This window comes from Leptodactylus fuscus, chromosome 5 (genome assembly GCF_031893055.1).
Source record: "Leptodactylus fuscus isolate aLepFus1 chromosome 5, aLepFus1.hap2, whole genome shotgun sequence".
Lineage (NCBI taxonomy): Eukaryota > Metazoa > Chordata > Amphibia > Anura > Leptodactylidae > Leptodactylus > Leptodactylus fuscus.
Genome location: NC_134269.1, coordinates 204104017 through 204123877, shown reverse-complemented (window position 1 = coordinate 204123877; position 19861 = coordinate 204104017).

The following is a 19861-nucleotide window of genomic DNA, read 5'->3' as shown; positions in this document are numbered from 1 at the left end:
TTTCATATACACCCTTCATCTGCCCCCAGATTCATGTCCCCCCTCCATCTCTGCCCCCAGATTCATGTACTCTCCATCTCTGCCCCAAGAATCATGTCCCCTCCATCTCTGCCCCCAGATTCATGTCCCCCCATCTCTTCCCCCAGATTCATGTACTCTCCATCTCTGCCCCAAGATTCATGTCCTCTCCATCTCTGCCCCCAGATTAATGTCCTCTCCATCTCTGCCCCCAGAATCATGTCCCCTCCATCTCTGCCCCCAGATTCATGTCCCTCCATCTCTGCCCCCAGAATCATGTCCCCTCCATCTCTGCCCCCAGATTCATGTCCCTCCATCTCTGCCCCCAGAATCATGTCCTCTCCATCTCTGCCCCCAGATTCATGTCCCTCCATCTCTGCCCCCAGAATCATGTCCCCTCCATCTCTGCCCCCAGATTCATGTCCCTCCATCTCTGCCCCCAGAATCATGTCCCTCCATCTCTGCCCCCAGAATCATGTCCCCTCCATCTCTGCCCTCAGAATCATGTCCCTCCATCTCTGCCCCCAGAATCATGTCCCCCATCTCTGCCCCCAGAATCATGTCCCCTCCATCTCTGCCCTCAGAATCATGTCCCTCCATCTCTGCCCCCAGAATCATGTCCCCCATCTCTGCCCCCAGAATCATGTCCCCTCCATCTCTGCCCCCAGAATCATGTCCCTCCATCACTGCCCCCAGATTCATGTCCCTCCATCTCTGCCCCCAGAATCATGTCCCCTCCATCTCTGCCCCCAGATTCATGTCCCTCCATCTCTGCCCCCAGAATCATGTCCCTCCATCTCTGCCCCCAGAATCATGTCCCCTCCATCTCTGCCCCCAGATTCATGTCCCTCCATCTCTGCCCGCAGAATCATGTCCCCTCCATCTCTGCCCTCAGAATCATGTCCTCTCCATCACTGCCCCCAGATTCATGTCCCCCCATCACTGCCCCTAGATTCATGTCCCCCCATCTCTGCCCCCAGATTCATGTCCCCCCATCTCTGCCCCCAGTGTCATGCTGTCTCCTCCTTTATCTGCCCCCAGTTTCACATTCCACCTCAGTGTACACACATTAAACTTACCTTCTCCTCACTCCCCCGACACTCTCTCCGTGCCTCTCTCTCTCCGCAGTCTCGCACACATCTCGTCATCACATCGCGTCTACACTGTTACTAGCCGGAGTGCAGCGGCCAAGCAAGGAGCTGAGCTGTGACAGCTCCTTGCTTTAGCCGCGTATGTAGTCAACTCAGATCGGCGTCCTCCGGAAATCGGAACATACCTCCCTCCAACCGGGACCGCGGGACACGTCACCGAAATCGTGAGTGTCCCGCGGAAAACGGGACGGTTGGGAGGTATGCAGCAACTTACAATCTTATAAACTATTCACAATATCTCCAAATCAGTAATAACTGTCAAAGAACAAACAGACGAGTTTGTTAGTGAGCAGGTATCACGAGTGGAGGATTTATTCCAATGTCCCACAGCTGTGATGTTCCTACAACGTTATATTGAGGCCTGTGACAACAGCCCTAACTAAACTGACTACAGGCCTGATATCAGTCCCAGAAAACATGGCGTGCACGCTTACTGACCCGGGTCTTATTTACATGGATAGCTGGGTGGGTAAGGGTGAATAAGAAGGCTCCACTTGTTAAAAGTTCTGTACACAAGATGGCCGTCACTCCTCTCTACAACTGGATTTGACAAGGCTCCTAAGCTGTCTCACAGATCTCTCCTCTCTACACAGGATCCAGTACAGACAAGTGTAGCTACTTTCCCATACCTCCCAACCGTCCCGATTTCCGCGGGACAGTCCCGATTTGGGTGACATGTCCCGCGGTCCCGGTTGGAGGGAGATATGTCCCGATTTCAACTCAGATCTGCGTCCAGAGGACGCAGATCTGAGTTGAACACATATGCGGCTGAAGCAAGGAGCTGACACAGGTCAGCTCCTCGCTTCGCCGCTGCTCGCCTCTCTCCCTGACACACGCGGCTGAAGCTGCTCGCGTGCTTGCTTCGCCGCTGCGTCTCTCTCTCTCTCGCTGACACATGCGGCTGAAGCGAGGAGCTGACCTGTGTCAGCTCCTCGCTTAGCTGCTGCCGCCGGCTCCTGGCTTGTAGACGCGATGTACAAGCCAGGAGCCGGCGGTAGCAGCGAAGCGAGGAGCTGACACAGGTCAGCTCCTCGCTTCAGCCGCATGTATCAGCGAGAGAGAGAGACGCAGCGGCGAAGCGAGCACGCAAGCAGCTTCAGCCGCGTGTGTCAGGGAGAGAGGCGGGCAGAGAGCGGCGAGGGAGCGGAGGAGAAGGTAAGTTTAATGTGGAGGTGGAACGTGAATCTGGGGGCAGATGAAGGAGAGGACGGCATGACACTGGGGGCAGAGATGGAGAGGACATGAATCTGGGGGCAGAGATGGGGGACATGAATCTGGGGGCAGAGATGGAGGGACAGGAATCTGGGGGCAGAGATGTGGGACATGAATCTGGGGGCAGAGATGTGGGACATGAATCTGGGGGCAGAGATGTGGGGACATGAAACTGGGGGCAGAGATGGGGGACATGAATCTGGGGGTAGAGATGGAGAGGACATGAATCTGAGGGCAGAGATGGAGGGGACATGAATCTGGGGGCAGAGATGGGAGACATGAATCTGGGGGCAGAGATGGAGAGGACATGAATCTGGGGGCAGAGATGGAGGGACACGAATCTGGGGGCAGAGATGGAGGGACATGAATCTGGGGGCAGAGATGGAGAAGACATGAATCTGGGGGCAGAGATGGAGGGACATGAATCTGGGGGCAGAGATGGAGGGACATGAATCTGGGGGCAGAGATGTGGGACATGAATCTGGGGGCAGAGATGGAGAGGACATGAATCTGGGGGCAGAGCTGGAAGAGGGACATGAAACTGGGGGCAGATTAAGGGTGAAATATGAAACTGGGGAGAGCTAGAGGGGGGACATATAATTTACAGGTGACTGTAGGAGGATTATACTGTGTGCGGGCACATGAAAAATTAACGAATGGGCGGGGTCAACACAAAAGTGGGCGGGGCTAAATTTGCACATTTTCTCCCTCTTTCGGTTCTTCAAAAGTTGGGAGGTATGCTTTCCTCAGTAGTTGGGGGTCCCAGAAGAAAAATTCTCCATATGGACAGCGTCAGTTCCCTCAGTCGCCCTCAGATACAGCCAGCTCCCTCATCAAAATGGCTGACGCTGCCTTTCCTTCAGCTCACATGTCCCATCTGTCTGTCTGAAGCTATAAATCATTATTCCTGTACATAGTTATATCTCCCTGGTTACATGTGACAGACTAAGAGTCTCCTGTAACCTCTAGTGAGTTGTGTCCTGGCAGTGACCACCTGCGGAGAGACTATTGCAGCCTCTGAGGAAGAAGAAACCATCTTGTCCCCAGCCTGAGTGTTACAGCGCTGAGACAGGGAGGAATTGCTACCAGCCCCATAGAAAGGAGGAAATGTGAGGTAAACTACAGCCACGTAGCCAGGAACAGAACAGGAGAGGCTGTGGAGAAGGAATTTGTCCTGTGTACAATATAAAGCAGTAAGGAACCGAGAACAAGACGTCTCACTAATAATAAATCCCAGCCTGACACAAGCCATTATCTCCTGTGCGGACATTATCCTATGGCCTTTTGTCCTGTCACACCCCCTCACATGTACGAGATACAATGGAGGTGTTCTGACACCTTGATGGGGCTCATTGTGTAGTCTTTATAGCTCCATACCTGGGGTTACCCATTCTGGATTCCCCCTAACAGGCCATATAGGGTTCACCTGCCCATCAGGACATCACTGTCTGAAGCAGCAAGCCTAGTCCTAGTGAATCTATCTGCCGCTCCTAACCCTAAGGAGATGACAACCCTTATAGGGAACCTATCACCATGAAAAAGCTATGTATTCTGCATGCATGTTATATAGCAGGAGGAGCAGACTGGCTTTGGGGACACATGGCACCACAGTACCCCCTTAGTAATATTCATTTTTGCCCTTTTTTTTCCTTCAGGCCTAAAATGTCCCCTGCTTCTTTATCCTATGTGTTTGTATGTGTGTGTTTCTGTTTATGTATTTCCCGCCTTTTTTTACCTCACGGCTGACAGGGACGTCTGTATACCTTTGTTATTATGGAGTCTGAATATATTTTGGGTGAGGGATCTTTATCTAGTTTTCCGGGTCTGGGGTTTCTGTTCTATTTTGGGTTCAACAACTTTCAAATATTTATTCCATGAATCACTTAATCCAAGACATTGTGACCACTCATTGGCCAAAATACAATATGGAGCCCGCTCCCAACCTGAAATCTCAGAAGATTCACTAACAACAACTTTTTTTCTTAAAAATAAACATATTTTACTCAATTTCGCACTATATTCCGGATTATTGGAAGGAGGTCTCAAAATTCCGGATTATAGGAATTTTGCTAAAATTTGACTTGTAAGGTCAAGATGTTGCTAACAACACAGTCATAACATGAAAACCTTCTGCCGTACCCCACTTCTGGTAAGGTGGATGCTCCTGGTACTAAACTATGAACACCCGCACGGTTTCACAAAGGCCCATATGCACAAATAATTACTTACCATTTATACCAATTACCTGAAATAAATCACAAACACACCAAATTCTTCATTGGATAAAAATTGGCCGCGATGCCTTTATTAAGGGGTTACATGAAATAGTTAATAACCATAAAATAAATATTTTATTAAATAATCAATAACCAATAAATAACCAAAATCAATATTAACCAATTAATGATCACCAAATCAATTAATTAAACACAGTCCCCCCAGCATTAACTGGGGGACAATTCCCCACTAACAAAGCATCACGACAGGTAGGAAAATAGGATCTTCAAGGGAGGGGGGGGCGGGTGCTGCTCCATCTGGATCCTGGGTAAGCTGCCACAGATCCCTCACAAACTGCTCCTTATAAAGCTCCATTTTCCCGCCACTGAAACCAATAAGCCAATCAGCTGCTGTATCCACTACCAGGCAGAATACCCTCATAACCTGCTCATGCCTTAGAGACAGAGCTGACCCAATCAAAACCTCTGCCACAGCTTCCAGCTGTCCAATCAGCTGATGCTCCTGCTGCTGGGCAAACTTCAAGAAACTTCTAGAACCTGCTCATGCCATGGCACAGCTGACCCGAAGATGACCTCCCATAAGGTAAAATCACTGTGAACATAAAATAGGAAGGGAGAAACACACAGAACTACCATACCATATAATTAACATAAATTCATCATTAAGACACCGTGCCAGGGCCTGTGAAACCAGGGGGCCCATTCCTAATGATTCCATGGGCCCTAACATTCCCATAACCCAACGTTACATGGTACAGTGTTCTCATAACAATATTATATGAGAAGCATTGATAAGAGAGTGTAAGATCTGTGTAGGAATTTAAGTTTACAGAACCTACAGGCTGTTACCATCTAATATTCTTAAAGGGATACTGTCAATATGGAGTCCGGGCGGTCAACTAATACCTTAGCCCTACAACTTGTGAACCACAACTATTATCAGCACTTATTTGTCAGGTTGGTAACTATAAGAGCAGGTGTAAGATGCCCTTTCATCCTTTTCCTGCACTGTTCTCCTGCACCAGGGGTGAACCACGGCTTTCTGTCGCCTGAAGCGGACGTCAGAAAGCCGATCCCCCCTTCCCCGGAGGAGGGGGCAGGGCGGACCGGAAGGGGGCGGGTCTGAGCGGAGAGGATGTGGCCGAGTGGAGCGATCGTCTTTAGCAGGCAGAGAGCAGGCAGGGAGAGGACCTGCTCTCTGCCGGAGTGTGAGGGGCGGCCGCTGGAGCAGCGCTGCTCCAGCGGCCTCCCCAATCCACCGCTCAGTGAAGGTGACCCTAAGCCAGTCCAGAACAGCTTATCCTGGACTGGCTTAGGTCAGCAAAAATGCCGCCCTCCCCGTGGCCCTGGCATAGCGCCACCTGAAGCGGTCGCTTCAGGTCGCCTCATGGGAGGTGCGGCACTGTCCTGCACCCATTCTTGTGTGTGTTGTCTTGTCCCAGGATCTATAGGGGAGAGTCCTGTGACTACTGCAGCACATACATAGAGCTCTGACTGTATACAAATACAGCCAGCCCACTATTCAGAACATCTGTGATAGTGAGTGCTTACTCCTCTGAGCAAAGACAGCATTGACGGACTGAAGGGTGGGCCCACCGAAGGATCCTCCGGAGGACCAGTCTGACACTGAGCAAGTCACATTTCCTTATTTCTTTCTCCACAGTAAAATGTATATGCTCAAAGTAAGGAGAAAGCCTGCCGTGTTCTCTCAGCACATCACCCTGTATACAGCCTGTGAGTAGACAGAGGAGAGTCTTGCCAGGAGGAAATTAGAAAGCTGCACTGGGAGTAAGCAGAATGCCTGACAGCAAGCAGAGATCTAGAAAACCACAAGGAAATGATACAGAAAGTATACTGGATAAATGGATTCCATTCTGCAAACAATAACATTTGTCTTGTAATATTGGTCGAAAGTATAAAACTGTGTGACACAAACTAATTAAATTTTTTTAATCAACTAAGGCCCGGTTCACATCTGCGTTTGGGATTCCGCTTGGGGACCCTGTCCGAATGGAAACCTATACGCATTGAAAAACGGTTAGCTAAGAAACTACACGGACCCCATAGACATGCAGAGAGAAAAGTGCTGCTTGGAGAACTTTTCTCTCCGGATGATTCGTGCAGACACCGAGCAGAAACCTCACAGACCCCATTACCATTATAGTCTATGGGGTCCGTGTGGTTTCTTAGCTAGCCACTTTTTAATGCATAGAGGTTTCTGTTCAGGGGGGGGCCCCATGCGGACTGACTGAACAGAATACGGAAAGCAGATGTGAGCCAGGCCTAATAAGTGGTATAAAGTTAGACTGTTTCTTCTACGCCCTCTTCCCTCACTGGGTTCTGCCGGGTAGTGCACCCTTCTGCCCACACACCGGTATTATTATTCACCAGTTTTATCTCTGGCTGCACTTCTTTCTCTCTGCATGAGATATGTCAGGGCTCTTTATTTGCAGGGCAAGTCGTTGTTTTTATTGGTAACAATATTTTGTATGTATGACTTTTTGATAACTTGGTATTGCTATTTTTTGGGGGAAGCAGGTGACCTAAATATATTAACTTTCCTGCCAAAAGCATCTTTTCATTTTCATTTTTGATTCCCCACTTTTCAAAAGCCATAGCTTTTTTATGTTTCCATTCCCAGAGCCGCATCAGGACTTAATTTTTGTGCGACAAAATGCACTTTGTAATGGTACCTGTAATATTCTATACAATTTACTTGCAAGCTGGTTCAATTCAGAATGGGGTGTAATTGCAGAATTTACTGTATAGCCAAAATGGCCTGTCAGCTGTAATCTATGGGTCGGTACAATTCTAATTCCGGGAAACAAATTTCTATAGTTTTATTCATGTTTTAACCCCTTTAAAACATTCCAAAAGTTTGTAAAAAAAGCAAATACATTCTTGGAGTCTCCATATACTGACACCCATAACATGTTTATATTTCAATCTACTGCGATGGACAAGGCATCTTTTTTTTTGCAGAACCAGATGTAATTTTTTTAATACCATTTTGGGCAAAGTCTATTGCTTTGATCGCTTTTTATTCAAATGTTTATGAGAGGCAAAATAGTGAAAAAACAGCATTTCCTACTACGTGTTCACAGAACGGGGAAATGTTTTTAGTAGATTGAGCATTTTCAGATACAGGGATACCTAATGTGTATATGTGTTTCATTTTATGTATTATGTTTTCTAGGGAAAGGGTTAAGCTTCGCATTGAGTTTTGTTGTTATTTTTACAGTGTTCATCGTACGAGATAAAAAAACGCTGTATTTAGTTCATGCAGAATTTATTTTTTGGATTTTTTAAATTAAAAGGTTGGCATTTTAAGTTTATTATTATTATTATTATATTATTAATATTATTATTTTATACTTTAACTTTTTAAAAAATGTTTACTTTTTCCTGTCTCACAAAGGAACTTGAACCTGAGTTCTGCTGATCCCCAGTGCAGTGTGCTGTGATACATTGTACTGCAGAACATCACACAGAGTATTTTACATAATAGTGCATCTGTTTAAGTGGAGCTTTACTCCATATGGGGGCGCTATTATGTCCAGTGGATGATTTAGGCTTCCACTGCAATGACCAGGTATGAAGTGATGCCTCAATCATTTGTGACCACCGTGAAGCAGAAGCCTTCTGTATCTTCACAAGAGCCATCTGAAGAGTCAAATATTTACCTAAGTCATTATGAGAATAAAGGTGACTGCCAAATTCTAGAAGCAATTCATCCTGATTTATGTAACTGCTTCTTATTCTTAGTACCTGTATTCTGCACACGCACGAAACTCAGAGGCTCTTGTAGTAATCCAAAGGCTACTGAACAACTCCTAGCAGAGGAGCAGATTTCTATATTATAGTATTGTTCAGAAAAACCTTCTCAAGACAATCATCAGTCAATACAGGTTACGCTGGGTTCACACCAGCGTCTGGACTCCATTTTCAGGTTTCCGTCTTCTGCATGCAGAAAATGAAAACCTGTCATGCCAAGTCCGGCTGTGAGCGCCGGTGAGCGTTTTCTGCTCTCTGCGGTGAAACCAGTTTTTTTTAAACTGGACACAGAGTACTGCATGTCCGACTCTGTGTCCGGTTTTAAAAAAACGGTTTCGCATTAATCGCTCACCGGCGCACACGGCCGGAGACTTTTCAAGCCCATTCAGATGAATGGGCTTGAAACATGCCGGCAGATTTACATTTCCTGCCCCTGTTTTGTGCAGGAAACGGAAACCTGCAGAATGGAGACCGGGCGCAGATGTGAACGAGCCCTTAGCGAAAAGAATGATATAGCCACAAAAGTCAAGCGAATAGGTTTTCATCTGAACCGTTTGAAATCAGTTTTTGAAGATCTTAAATACTGATTTCAAACAGATTTGCCATGGACCGTAAATCACATGACCATGGACCGTAAATCACATGACCATGGACCATAAATCACATGACCATGGTCAGAGTTTTATCCTCTAGAAGTAACAGAATGAATGACAGCAAGCAGAGATCTAGAAAACCGTGAGGAATTGATACAGAAAGTGTATTGGAAAATTGTATATCTTTTTATTGTACATTTGTTTGTCAATATTGGTCTGAAAGTGGCCAACCCCTTTAAAATATGTCAAAATGAAGCTCAGTAGTAGTGTGTGTGGCCTCCATGTGCCTGTATGACCTCCCTACAACGCCTGGGCATGCTCCTGATGAGGTTGCGGATGGTCTCCTGAGGGATTTCCTCCCAGACCTGGACTAAAGCATCTGCCAACTCCTGGACAGTTTGTGGTGTAACTTGACGTTGGTGGATGGAACGAGACATGATGTCCCAGATGTGCTCAATCATATATTTTCATCTTGCAGGAACTGCTGACACACTCCAGCCACATGAGGTCTGGCATTGTCCTGCATTAGGAGGAAACCAGGGCCAACCGCACCGGCATATGGTCTCACAAGGGGTCTGAGGATCTCATCTCAGTACCTAATGGCAGTCAGGCTACCTCTGGCAAGCACATGGAGGGCTGTGTAGCCCTCAAAAGAAATGTCATCCCACACCATTACTGACCCACTGCCAAACTGGTCATGCTGAAGGATGTTGCAGACAGTAGATCGCTCTGCACGGCGTCTCCAGACTCTGTCACGTCTGTCACATGTGCTCAGTGTGAACCTGCTTTCATCTGTGAGAGCACAGGGCGCCAGTGGCGAAGTTGCCAATCCTGTTGTTCTACAGCAAATGCCAAGCGTCCTGCATGGTGTTGGGCTGTGAGCACAACCCTCATCTGTGGACATCGAGCCCTCATAACATCCTCATGGAGTCGGTTTCTAACCGTTTGTGCAGACACATGCAGATTTGTGGCCTGATGGAGGTCATTTTGCAGGGCTCTGGCCAGTGGCGTAACTAGGAATGGCGGGGCCCCGTGGCGAACCTTTGACATGGGCCCCCCCCCCGGCTGACATCGAAAACCCCGACCAACGCCGAAAACCCCGCACAACCCCACCCCCCGCATTCCTACGCACACTATTACGCTCCATAGTGGCCCCTGCACACATTATTATACCCCATAGTGGCCCCTGCACACATTATTATACCCCATAGTGGCCCCTGCACACATTATTATACCCCATAGTGGCCCCTGCACACATTATTATACCCCATAGTCGCCCCTGCACACAGTATTATCCCCCATAGTGGCCCCTGCACACAGTATTATACCCCATAGTGGCCCCTGCACACAGTATTATACCCCATAGTGGCCCCTGCACACAGTATTATACCCCATAGTGGCCCCTGCACACAGTATTATACCCCATAGTGGCCCCTGCACACAGTATTATACCCCATAGTGACCCCTGCACACAGTATTATGTCCCTTAGTGGCCCCTGCACACAGTATTATACCCCATAGTGGCCCCTGCACACATTATTATACCCCATAGTGGACCCTGCACACAGTATTATCCCCCATAGTGGCCCCTGCACACAGTATTATCCCCCATAGTGGCCCCTGCACACAGTATTATACCCCATAGTGGCCCCTGCACACAGTATTAGACCCCATAGTGGCCCCTGCACACAGCATTATACCCCATAGTGGCCCCTGCACACATTATTATACCCCATAGTGGTCCCTGCACACAGTATTATCCCCCATAGTGGCCCCTGCACACAGTATTAGACCCCATAGTGGCCCCTGCACACAGTATTAGACCCCATAGTGGCCCCTGCACACAGTATTATACCCCAGAGTGGCCCCTGCACACAGTATTAGACCCCATAGTGACCCCTGCACACAGTATTATACCCCAGAGTGGCCCCTACACACAGTATTATACCCCAGAGTGGCCCCTACACACAGTATTATCCCCCATTGTGGCCCCTTCACCCACTATTATGCCCCGTTGTGGACACCCATTAACAATTATTATACTCTGGGGTCTTTTCAGACCCCAGAGTATAATAATCGGAGACCCAGGGGAAGAACAACATTAAAAAAAAACAAACACTGTAACTTACCTGTCTCCCGACTCCCCACTGGCGGCCATCTTCAATGACGTCAGGGACGTCATGTGACCGGGAGCCTGCGTCGCGACGCATAAGGACGCAGGCCCCGATCATGTGACGTCTGAGACGTCACACAAGTAGGCCGAAGCCTGCACGGAGCCTGGAGAGGTAAGTAACACAGTTTTTTATGTTCAGTTACCTCTCCTGCACTTCCGATCATTATACTCGGGGGTCCGAAAAGACCCCCGAGTATAATAGTGCCTGTGGGGCCCGCAGTGTCACTTACCGATCCCGGCCCCTGCCAGGATCGGTAAGTATATAGGGCCCGTTAGCGGCTGGAGTAACTCCAGCCGGTAACGGCCTATTAAAAAAAAAACAAAAAAAAAAACGCAGCGGTAGCGGCTGCCACCGGGCCCCCAATGTCCTGGGCCCTGTGGCAGCTGCTACTGCTGCTACCACGGTAGTTACGCCACTGGCTCTGGCAGTGCTCCTCCTGTTCCTCCTTGTACAAAAGAAAAGGTAGCAGTCCTGCTGCTGGGTTGTTACCCCTCCTACGGCCCCCTCCACATCTCCTGGTGCACTGGCCTGCTCCCTCATCAAAATGGCTGCCGCTGCCTTTCCTTCAGCTCACATGTCCCAAGTGTCAGTCTGAAACTATAAATCATTATTCCATTATTATTAGCCTAGTCCTAGTGAATCTATCTGCCGCTCCTAACCCTAAGGAGATGACAACCCTTAAAGGGAACCTATCACCATGAAAAAGCTATGTATTCTGCATGCATGTTATATAGCAGGAGGAGCAGACTGGCTTTGGGGACACCTGGCACCACAGTACCCCCTTAGTAATGTTCATCCTTTTTCCTTCAAGTCTAAAATGTCCCCTGGTTCTTTAACCTATGTGTTTGTATGTGTGTGTTTGTGTTTATGTATTTCCCGCCTTTTTTTTTTTTTTACCTCACGGCTGACAGGGACATTTCTTTGTTATTATGGAGTCTGAATATATTTTGGGTGAGGGATCTTTATCTAGTTTTCCGGGTCTGGGGTTTCTGTTCTATTTTGGGTTCAACAACTTTCAAATATTTATTCCATGAATCACTTAATCCAAGACATTGTGACCACTCATTGGCCAAAATACAATAGGGAGCCCGCTCCCAACCTGAAATCTCAGAAGACTCACTAACAACAACTTTTTTCTTAAAAATAGACATATTTTATGCAATTTCACACTATATTCCGGATTATTGGATGGAGGTCTCAAAATTCCGGATTATCGGAATTTTTCTAAAATTTGACTTGTAAGGTCAAGATGTTGCTAACAACACAGTCTTAATATGAAAAACCTTCTGCCGTACCCCACTTCTGGTAAGGTGGATGCTCCTGGTACTAAACCATGAACATCCGCATTACCCAACGTTATATGGTACAGCGTTCTCATAACAATATTATACGAGAAGCATTGATAAGAGAGCTACGTGTAAGATCTATGTGGTAACATGCACCGTCTCTCATTAAGCATTACCAAGTGTTAGGAATTTAAGTTTACAGACCCTACAGGCTGTTACCATCTAATATTCTTAAAGGGATACTGTCAATATGGACTCTGGATGGTCAATTAATACCTTAGCCCTACAACTCGTGAACCACAACTATTATCAGCACTTATTTGTCAGATGTTGGTAACTATAAGAGCAGGTGTAAGATGCCCTTTCATCCTTTTCCTGCACTGTTCTCCTGCACCCATTCTTGTGTGTTGTCTTGTCCCAGGATCTATAGGGGAGAGTCCTGTGACTACTGCAGCACATACATAGAGCTCTGACTGTATACAAATACAGCCAGCCCACTATTCAGAACATCTGTGATAGTGAGTGCTTACTCCTCTGAGGAAAGACAGCATTGACGGACTGAAGGGTGGGCCCATCGAAGGATCCTCCAGAGGACCAGTCTGACACTGAGCAAGTCACATTTCCTTATTTCTTTCTCCACAGTAAAATGTATGTGCTCAAAGTAAGGAGAAAGCCTGCCGTGTTCTCTCAGCACATCACCCTGTATACAGCCTGTGAGTAGACAGAGGGGAGTCTTGCCAGGAGGAAATTAGAAAGCTGCACTGGGAGTAAGCAGAATGCCTGACAGCAAGCAGAGATCTAGAAAACCACGAGGAAATGATACAGAAAGTATACTGGATAAATGGATTTCATTCTGCAAACAATAACATCTGTCTTATAATATTGGTCGAAAGGGGACAACTCCTTTAGTATGTAAATCCAGTGACGTTTGCAACAAGCTCTGCTCTGTGCAAGAATGAGCTGAAAACCAGGAAATGGAAGGGATGCAAGACAGGAGGGCAGCTGAAATTTTGACAGGAGAAAACCCCTAAGGATGCATTTACACATTGATTTTGCCACAATAACTCGAGTCCAAGCGCAGCGCTTCAAAGCAGAGCCCATTGATTTATATGGGTACCGATATATGCGCGCTATCCATTGAAATCAATCGGAGGCTTTTTTACCTATTGATTTCAATGGGTAGCACGCGTATATCGGCGCACATTGAAATCAATGGGCTCTGTTTTGAAGCGCTGCGCTTGGACACGTGTATACATGTCTAAAGGAGCGGCACGCTACGCCGTGTGAAGACACTCTAAAGGGTAAAGCCCAATGTTGCAGAAATGCTGCTTTTTTTTTTGCTGTAGACATTGCAGCGTTTTTATGGGGAGACTAAACTCATAGCTGCAACGTGGAGCCTCAGCCTGACAGGATGTATTTTCAGTCGTCTTACATATTGCTTCTTGTCCCTGGCTCCTCTTCATGTGGGATTTTCTGCAATAGATTCTGATGCTGGCCATATGTTACAGGATCACCTAGAAGCTAAGTCAGGAGTAAGCGATTAAGTAATTTAGTAAGGAAGTGGGGGGGATTCAGGTGTGGGGTCTGATTTTTTCTGGTGTGCCCGGGAGCCTGAATATAAGTTTGGAGGTCTGAATTTATTTAAGATTTGGGCCATTAGTATACAAGGAGTTAAGTGCAAGTGATCAGAGAGAGTATGGGCAAAATCACAGTGCCCATGTGATCACAGCAATGTGAAAGCACAACTCAGGTCATCTGATAGTTCCCATCTGTGCTATTGCTATGCTATACAACTCCTAGAGGGGGTTAAAACAAAATTATTAGATTTTAAGTACTGAGCCGGCCATTTGGGTCCTTTCTTTATATTCTTAGATTGATCATTAAAAGTTTTAGTGTACTTTATTTTTGGTTTGTTTTTGTGGGGTCTATTTGAGATGCAGAATGTGAATTTATCTACAAGAATCCTCACGAGTGATACAAGTGCAGTCCTCAAGAAAGGTTTAGGTCCCTCTGCCTTCATCGGACACATTTACTTGTGTTACAGACTAGAACCTGTTCTGCAGAAGGCTGAAGTGTAGGAGGATTTTTCAGCTCGCAGACAGGCGGACATGTGAGGAGCTGCGGATGTTTAAATAGGACTTAACGTCTGTTGAATTATTGTGAGATTTATGGTAAGAAGGGAATAGGGGTCTTGGGGAGGGACCATTCACTAAAGGTCATCATCCATCTAAGAAATATCCCCAACGTCACAGACGGTCACGGGGAGCCCCCCTGGTCAAAACTGAATCACAGTGTCGGTCCGAGGGAAGTGATATATTCACAGTAAGACATAAAAAAATCTGTACTGTCAGCTCACTAACACAAGTCGTCCATTTGCCACAACTAAATTGTTCAAACAACACTATTCCAAAATATGGCTGAGTATATGTCCCAATAGGACCAAGGTACTATACTCAGTGTTGTTCCACAAACAGATAGAGAAGATATGCAAGTGCAGGCTCAGTTTAGATAGAAATAGCTGTATCTGCACCTATGTGTTACATATATGCTTCACTCTCTCTCTATATATCACCCTCACCCGTGCAAGAAGTCTGCCTAGTTGTTGACAGGGTTAATTCTAGTGTAGGTCTCACTGACTTCAATGCAAACACCAGCACTAGGTTATCTGATGCTCAGCGCTGGTGTGTCTAGTAAGTCCTATTCAGCTGAATGTGCAGCGGGGGAAAGGTTCTCCTATTCTGGCTTCATAGCAAAAAACATTAAGGGAATTTGCACTTCTGGTTCGCAAAAAAACGTGAACTTTGAACTGGCAATTCTGACCACAAATCAAACCTTGCAAGTTTCACTCATCTCTAGTCTCAACATACGGTGGCGCTACACACTGATAAAACAGCAGTGTTCATGTCATAGCAGGGAGATATGAATGTAGCATCTACACGGTTTGGTGCTGTAGACAGACTAAAAAAACATAAAAAAGTAAAAAACAACACAACCATGCAAAATATACAAAGAGTTAATGTCAAGTTAGAGATGAAGAACTGTAAGGGAAAAATGCCAACAGTGAATAACACGAAGTCCACAAGGCTTAGAGTCACACAAAGTGCAAAAGGGACACCTAGCGGGGAAACACTAAACTTGTATTAGGGACAATGGATGTAATAAGAGAGAGAGAAGTGAATGTCACTGTAACATGTAACATACAAATATAATAGAGTAAAAAGGAGCGGTAGTATATAAATCCGAAAAACATTCACTCAATATACAATATGGATAATGTGAAAGTACAAATAAGTGATGTGAAAGAAGTGCAAAAATGTAAAAAAAATCACAAGAAAAACAGATTATTAATAAATATCTATAATTCATTATAAAACCATTATATATTGAGATAGTAATAGATACTGATAACTGTAAATACATACAAAGTAGGAAATCTCTCTACATTATCACACCCCTACATAAAATCCTCACATGGACTCTGCATAGTTGAACCTTTGCTGGAGAGGTTGTGACCATGCGGGAACTCTCTTCCACATGTGGTGGGATTGCCCCCTGGTTCTAGCTTTCTGGTCTGCCACATTTCGGTTCATGTCCTCTGTGGTCGGGGTTACTATCTCGATGTCCCCCGGACTGACCCTCAGCTTCTTAGATACAGATCTATTCCCAGACATTTCGGGGATGGTTCTTGGCCATGTTGTCCTGGCTGCTGGAGCCATAATTGTACGCCAGTGGAAATCCGTATCCTGCTTAATGGTGGCTGAACTTACACAACACATACATTTGGTCTATACCAAGAAGAGAATGCTTGTGTGTAAGGGTGACCATTTACCTAGCTTTCATACCAAGTGGCCCTGTGGACTGAATATACCAGGTCGGTGCAGGCCTCCATCCCTAACCACTCTTAGCTAGTATCTCTTATACCCCCTTTTTCATTAGGTAGACCCTATCAACTCCTTCTAGCTATGGTCTCAGGCCCTTCTGCCCTACCCTTCTGTTCATATTAATGTAGGCATATTAGTTCTGCTGAATAAGTCTATAATATAACTTTGTTGCTTTTAAGGTGCCGTTGTGGATGCATGCAACTTCGTATGGACTTGGTATGTTCTTCCCACGTTTTATTACTCTTTTGCAATGTTTTTATTTTTGCTTTTTGTAAAGCTTGTATTTGCAATTCTAACCCAGATTTCGAGCATAAGGAATCATTATTACAGCAGACTGTGGAAGAATGATTTTCCTCTACTATGGAACGTAAACATTTCCAATTTAGACGAGATTTGGCCAACTTTACGGAGGGGAATGTTTTTGATTTTCAAGGGAAAGACTGAGGGGGAAAGTTAGATAAAGAGATCTCATCATCTGAACATCTGAATACGAAGGATCGGACAGGGACACAATTAGGGCTAGTTCACACGTGAACAAAGGGGCGGATTTTGAAAGCGGATTTCGCTTCAAAATCCGCCCCTTTACAATAGTGGTCTATGTAGATTGCATTTTTTTTTCTGCTAGCAGAAAAAAAGAAGAGACATGACATTTCACCAGGCGGAAGCCGCGGCGCGCTGAGCCGCGGCTTCTGCCTAGCGGCAGGACCCTCCGGCATTGGCTCATTCATTTGAGCGGGCTACGGAGGGGAAAGCCACGACCACGATGGTTGTGGCAGGCGGGTTTTGACCCGAGAGTGACGCGGCTCCCGCATCACTCTCTGTGTCAAAATCTGCCCCACTGCCCCCGTGTAAACGAGCCCTTATTAAGAATCCTCCCAGAGAAGATAGACCTGAAGCACCTGTACCAACAAGAATAGACAGATCCCCTATTAGTCCTCGTAGACGCAGGATTGTAAATTTATCTACAAGAATCCTCATGAGTGATACAAGTGCAGTCCTCAAGAAAGGTTTATGTCCCTCTGCCTTCATCGGACACATTTACTTGTGTTACAGACTAGAACCTGTTCTGCAGAAGGCTGAAGTGTAGGAGGATTTTTCAGCTCGCAGACAGGCGGACATGTGAGGAGCTGCGGATGTTTAAATAGGACTTGACATCTGTTGAATTATTGTGAGATTTATAGGAAGAAGGGAAAAGGGGTCTTGGGGAGGGACCATTCACTAAAGGTTCTCCCATTCTCTCTTCATAGCAAAATACTTTAAGGCAATTTGCACTTCTGGTTCGCAACAAAAACGCAAACTTTGAACTGGCAAATCTGACCACAAATCAAGCCTTGAAAGTTTGACTCATCTCTAGTCTCATGATGGCGCTACACCCTGATAAAACGGCAGTGTTCATGTCATAGCAGGGAGATATGAATGTAGCATCTACACGGGTTGGTGCTGTAGACAGACTCAGAAAACCGTCAAAAAGTAAAAAACAACACAACCATACAAAATATACAAAGAGTTAATGTCAAGTTAGAGATGAAGAACTGTAAGGGAAAAATGCCAACAGTGAATAACACGAAGTCCACAAGGCTTAGAGTCACACAAAGTGCAAATAGGACACCTAGCGGGGAAACACTAAACCTGTATTAGGGACAATGGATGTAATAACAGAGAGAGAAGTGAATGTCACCGTAACATGTAACATACAAATATAATAGAGTAAAAAGGAGCGGTAGTATATAAATCCGAAATACATTCACTTAATATACAATATGGACAAGGTGAAAGTACAAATAAGTGATGTGAAAGACGTGCAAAAATGTGAAAAAAAAAATCATAAGAAAAACAAATTATTAATAAATATCTATAAATCATTATAAAAACAATTATATATTGAGACAGTAATAGATACTGATAACTGTAAATATATACAAAGTAGGGGATAGATTTTGAAGGTGTCTAAGGTTCCCCTAAGGTTTTCTCTTGTAAGACCTCTCTACATTATCGCACCCCTACACAAAATCCTCACGCGGACTCCGCCTACTTGAACCTTTGCTGGAGAGGTTGTGGCCAGCCAGGAACTCTCTTCCACATGAAAAAGTGAAAAAATGCGATCAGCCACAATACCGTCAGATATAGAGTACTGGTATAAAGGAAATAAAAAATAAAACTTACAATTCTGAGGTCCCGTGTTTTTGTGAAAAAATCTTGTGGTGGAAATACCTGATGTGTGAATCGGATCCAAGTCGTGGGGTGCACGGATAATCCCTTCCGGCTTGGGACGAACAATGAGTAGAAAAAATATGAACAAGTCCTGCACTCTGGACTTACTGCTTATTTTTACTTGGAGCATGTCTCCCATGAAATAAAAGCTACGTTTTATTTTTAAACCATAATCGGATGCCTGGGCGCTGGATTTGTTCATATTTCTTCTACTCTCTTCCACATGTGGTGGGATTGCCCCCTGGTTCTAGCTTTCTGGACTGCCATATTTCGGTTCATGTCCTCTGTGGTCGGGGTTACTATCTCGATGTCCCCCGGACTGACCCTCAGCTTCTTAGATATAGATCTATTCCCAGACATTTCGGGGATGGTTCTTGGCCATGTTGTCCTGGCTGCTGGAGCCATAATTGTACGCCAGTGGAAATCCGTATCCTGCTTAATGGTGGCTGAACTTACACAACACGTAAATTTGGCCTAAACCATGGAAAGAATGCTTGTGTGTAAGGGTGACCATTTACCTAGCTTTCATACCAGGTGGCCCTGTGGACTGAATATACCAGGTCGGTGCAGGCCTCCATCCCTAACCACTCTTAGCTAGTATCTCTTATACCCCCTTCTTCTTTAGGTAGACCCTATCAACTCCTTCTAGCTATGGTCTCAGGCCCTTCTGCCCTACCCTTCTGTTCATATTAATGTAGGCATATTAGTTCTGTTGAATAAGTCTATAATATAACTTTGTTGCTTTTAAGGTGCCGTTGTGGATGCATGCAACTTCTTATGGACTTGGTATGTTCTTCCCACGTTTTATTACTCTTTTGCAATGTTTTTATTTTTGCTTTTTGTAAAGCTTGTATTTGCAATTCTAACCCAGATTTCAAGCATAAGGAATCATTATTACAGCAGACTGTGGAAGAATGATTTTCCTCTACTATGGAACGTAAACATTTCCAATTTAGACGAGAGTTTTCCAACTTTACGGAGGGGATTGTTTTTGACTTTCAAGGGAAAGACTGAGGGGGACTCAGATACAGAGATCTCATCATCTGAATATGAAGGATCAGACAGGGACACGCGTAAAAATCCTCCCAGAAAAGACAGACCTGAAGCACCTGTGCCGACAACAATAGACAGATCCCCTATTATTAAACAGGATTTGACAACTGTTGAATCTGCCTAGTTGCTGACAGGGTTAATTCTAGTGTAGGTCTCACTGACTTCAATGCAAACACCAGCACTAGGTTATCTGATGCTCAGCGCTGGTGTGTCTAGTAAGTCCTATTCAGTTTAGACCCCACATCCCCTACTAGCTGGGTATAGATACAAT